This window comes from Phalaenopsis equestris, unplaced genomic scaffold (assembly GCF_001263595.1).
Source record: "Phalaenopsis equestris unplaced genomic scaffold, ASM126359v1 Scaffold000297, whole genome shotgun sequence".
NCBI lineage: Eukaryota > Viridiplantae > Streptophyta > Magnoliopsida > Asparagales > Orchidaceae > Phalaenopsis > Phalaenopsis equestris.
Genome location: NW_018164739.1, coordinates 4,571,287 through 4,576,117, shown reverse-complemented (window position 1 = coordinate 4,576,117; position 4,831 = coordinate 4,571,287).

Genomic DNA, 4,831 nt, shown 5'->3' with positions numbered 1-4,831 from the left:
GTTCCATTTTGGCGGCCCCTGCCGGTCCTCAAAGTGGGAGGGCTGCCAAACCGCCTTTCCTTTTCTTCATCCACTTTCTCTCCTTTTTTTTTTTCTTTTTCCCTCATAATATTTGTTTCCCTTTCCTTTCCCTCCCCCTCACTCTTTCATTCATAGTATTTTCCTATTATAAGTACTTTACCAAAGTACTTTTATTTTATTAATCTTTGCCTAATCTGAAATTTTGTTAGTACTTTCCTATTATAAGTTCTTATCAATTCTATATTCTAATTTATTTTACTCATCCTCATCTAATCTGAAATTTTATTAGTTTATTTGTCCTTGCCTAATCTGAATTCTTATTATTTCTATCTTTTTTCTTATTTTAAACATTGCCTAAAAGGAAGTCCTAGCCCTCATTATAAATAGAGGGTGTTATGCTTAGAGTTTTTTTAGTTTTTGATGTGTTTAGTTTTCAGATTTCTTGTGTGAAGTCTTCTTCCCTTTTGTACGACTGTATCTGAGGAGGCAGCGGTGCTCCGGCTTTATCCTTCTCCGATGTGTTGTATCTTCCATTTTACCCTTATCATCCTTCCCTCCCCTTCATTGTCGGCCTCCCCCTACTCCATTTCAACACTCGACTGCTCTTCCCGAACAATCTAATTTTGCTGTCCACCTTCCAAGAATTCCTCCCAACACCAAACAGATCCAGCTTCTCTGCTAAACTGGCTACCCCATTGCTGAAACGACCCGACTGGTTCAGTCCCGCATCAGTTTCATTCCTTTGTAGAAAAGCCAAGTTATTCTTGGGATTTGGGAGTCTTGAGTTTTATAACATGATAAAGATATTCAAGCAGTTAATGTTATTGTGCTGGAATATTTTGTCAATAGAGTGAGAAAGTTTTATATCTTAATTAAGGATAATAAGTCGCTTAAAATTAAAAAAACATTAAAAACAAGGAGCATGAAGTTTTTTTTTCTTTTCCTTTTAATGTGAAAGACTCTTGAAAGACAAAACTTATAGGACATTGCTTGGTAGAAAATTCTCCTTTCTTTTAAATTTGTAGTTAACAATTGTCCACCTTCCTCAAAGTTGGAGAATGTTTCATTATAATACAACAGCATTATATAAGTAAAATATCCTTTATTTAGAATGGAGCAAGGAATTTTATGGAAGATAGCATATGACTATATATATTAGTTATAATATTAGATAGAGGTGGGTGGATGGGATGTTTGAAATAGATAGACAATTGAGTGACAAAACAAGAGAACATTTCCTTTGGAAGGAGGGGAGGGAGCCTGGGATCGTAAAACTAGATGGTGGTGCCAATCATTGGAGATTAGGGCAATCCTATTCTTGAACAAAGGAGGATGAGCAACCATTCAATGACAATATGTTAAGTTCGTTGATCAACAGTGGGCATCAGGTTACTGTGGGTATCATGCTATAATGAGTGTCAATGATGGCACATATGACGTGCAAGCATCTTTTCTGACGCGGGACACGTGAACGCAAAAGAGAGAGTGGGAGGCTGATGCGGGGGCGGGAGACGGTCGCAGGAGACAGGTCGAAGAATGCAAAATCATGCCAGATGTGATTTGCCGCTGGAGTTTGCAGCTTGGCCGACCGATATTTTTTCTTTACGTGGATTTCTCTCCTATTTGGAGTGGGGTCTACTCCTACTTACCCTAATTCTAGAAATATGTTGTTTTCATGTTTTAGGTCAGTTTTGACGTATGTTTCTATTGAGGACAGCTATCAGCGGACATTGTTCTTTTTCTAGGGTTGTATCCAATTGTGAAAAGGTGCTCCCGGCTGTAGATTGTCAAAAGTGGTGACCGTCTACAAAGGTTCGAGTGGTGCTCTGGCTCTAGCTCGATCCCGCGGGGATATTTATCCTTACCCAACTCCTCTGCAACATTTCCAACCATCCCTCTCACTGTCGCAATCTCCAAGCAGCCCTCCCCTTTGCCACCCACAGTCCACTGCCCTTCCCCTTCGTTGCCCCTCGCGGGCGCAGTCACTTGCTTCGTTGCTTTTGCTGTCTCAGATCTGTACTTTCGCTGTCGCAACCCTCCACTCCTACCTTTTGATATTCTACCCGTCCCGCCATCCAACATCATTGTCCCGACCCTACAGTCCCTTCCTTTGTTGTCATATTGCTGTCTAGACGTTCAACGTTGCCGCAGCCCGACAACTCTTCTGCTCGTTGTGAGCCTAGTTGACCTATCCAACGCCTTGTCACAACTTCCCTGATGCAATCTCACCATACCCTGCACCGCCTACCATCTGCCATGATCCGACAGCTAACCGCAACCGTCCCTTGTTGCCTCCCGACCATTCCCCCACTTCCATGTGAGCTTGTGCTCCGTAAACCGTGGCACCTCCCTCAACCTAAGCTTTAGTTGAGCCGTGTCGTGTCTTTGTTTGTAATCCTATTTACTTTTTGAATAATAATATTTTCTTTCTCTATCCTGGGTTTGGTCAACTCTGAAATCAAAGTGCCAACTTATATTGGATGATGACATGGGACCGAAGAATGATGACATCAAGCGACCAATAACCATATGTGATCTATAATGTAGCCAAGATCAAGGAACGCTAGATTCTAAAACCAATTAGCGCTCCAGAAGTATCTGTAGCTCTGGATTTTACAATATTTGATGGGTTAAATCTATTATTTACTGAGATCATATGAATTCGAATTTCAATGAACCTAAATCAAAGGCCCGTAGGCATAATTGAAAAGTTCTCATAGATTTCTGAGTTGGAGACCACCTAATTATGAGTTTCTCAAAGCATTGAGAATTTAATTGGATCGTCCTAAGGATTAGCTCTAATTCTTGTAGAAGCGCATGCTTATATTGAAATATACAAATGTGATGCGTTGATACACATTCCAGGGAAGAAAACTAGTATTCAAGATAATTTAACAGCTCTATTTATGGTTAGCATCTATATTGTTGGTCGTCAATTAATTTCATTCTCCTCAAACAAGTGTTGCTAATTGATGATCATTGCTTGTCGATACTTTTCAACCACCATTCATAGCCAATCATGGATTCAAACTTATCAATGATAGTTGTTGTTAGTAGGGTGTTGTAATCGAACTGAGCTGAGCCGAGCCGAGTATATCATTATTCGGACTTGGCTTGATATAAGTTGTTGATGTTTGGTTTGAGCTTGTGTCGAGCTTCCATACATTGTTCAAGCTTGATTTGCTTTACTTTTTCAATGTTTGAACTTGATTTATTTATGACAAGTGAACAAATTTTTAAAAGTGCTAATAAACGAGCTAAAATTTTACATAAGGATTTAGATTTTCATATAAAAAAGTTTAATAAACAATTTTGTTATTCTAATCGCAGTTGATTTGTTGATTATGAACTCTAAAATTTTTTAATAATATTATTTAACTACATGATTCTTATTGATAGAAGTACATTAGTTCAAATTTTATAAGTGGAAGAATTAAATTGATCCTAACAGTGATAGGGATGATCATTTACTTAATCATATAAATAAGAAAATAATAGTAATAAGACAATCCATATTAATATTATTGGTATCAGATTATAAGAAATGAACTTATTACATTCAAGGTTAAAAAAATTCTATAAGAAAATTTTTCTATAACTTTTTTTAACCGTAAATATTTCATTCTAAATTATTATTCATTTATTAATAAAATAAATATATAATTAATAATTAAACTAAAAATATTATTGATATAATAATATATTACTATTAAATCTATAATTAAATAAATTTTAACTAATTAAATTTATTTTAAATAACATATCACATATATAATATGAGCTACTATCGAGCTTACTATCGAGTATTTAACAAGTTGTTGAACGAGTTTGTTCGTGAACATAAAAAAACAAGTTCGACCATGTCTTGTTTAGTTCGTTTAAACTTCGAGTTTTTAAAAATTATTCAACCTTGTTTATTTACTAATTTGAACGAACATGATCGAGTCTTAATTGAGTCGAGTTCAAGTTGTTTATCGAGTGCATTGATTCATTAACAACCCTAGTTGCATGTGCGATGTCGCCCATCAAAGATATCGATGTTGACCATCATCAGTTGTTGCTCGTCTTTCATTGTTTCTTTTCAAGCGTGGCTCGAATTTGATCGGCAAACAACAATCAAAATTCATCCTCCAAGTTTCGGAAGAATGATCGAACATATTGCTAAGTTCAATTAGGGCTAATGTTTCCCTTTATTCTTCTTTAGAGATTGATGTTAGATATTTATATTATTGGTTGCTCAGTCTCTCCTCCTATTAGAAGAATAATAAATTCAACCTCTCATCTTTATCTAACTTTTAACATTTGTCATCAATCATTGCTTTCTCAATACTTGCTAAATAATAATAATAATAATAATAAATAATAATATAATAATAATAATAATAATTAAAAATTATTTTTCCATTAGCAATGCACAGCATGAATTGATTTCCATTTTTGTATTTATGTTTTGAATTGAATATTTCCAGGTGGGAGGTGGTATAGCTCCATTGTCCAATTTTAATTATTTCCCTAATGATATACTTGTTCAAGGCATAGCTGGAAAACTTGTAACATGCCACTTAGATGGCTAATTCAAACCCTTCATTTTTACATATTATAAATATTAATATTTCTTATATATTTATATATCAAATGTGTGAAATTTTATGTTTTTTCATGCCACTGCACTGTCTAAATTACATCAAGCAGTATACATGAAATGATGCATTTTATTTAAATTAATAATTATGATTTTTTTTTGTGGTTTAAAAACCAGTACATATAAATAAATATAAACATTTAAATATTAGGTATGTATATATATATA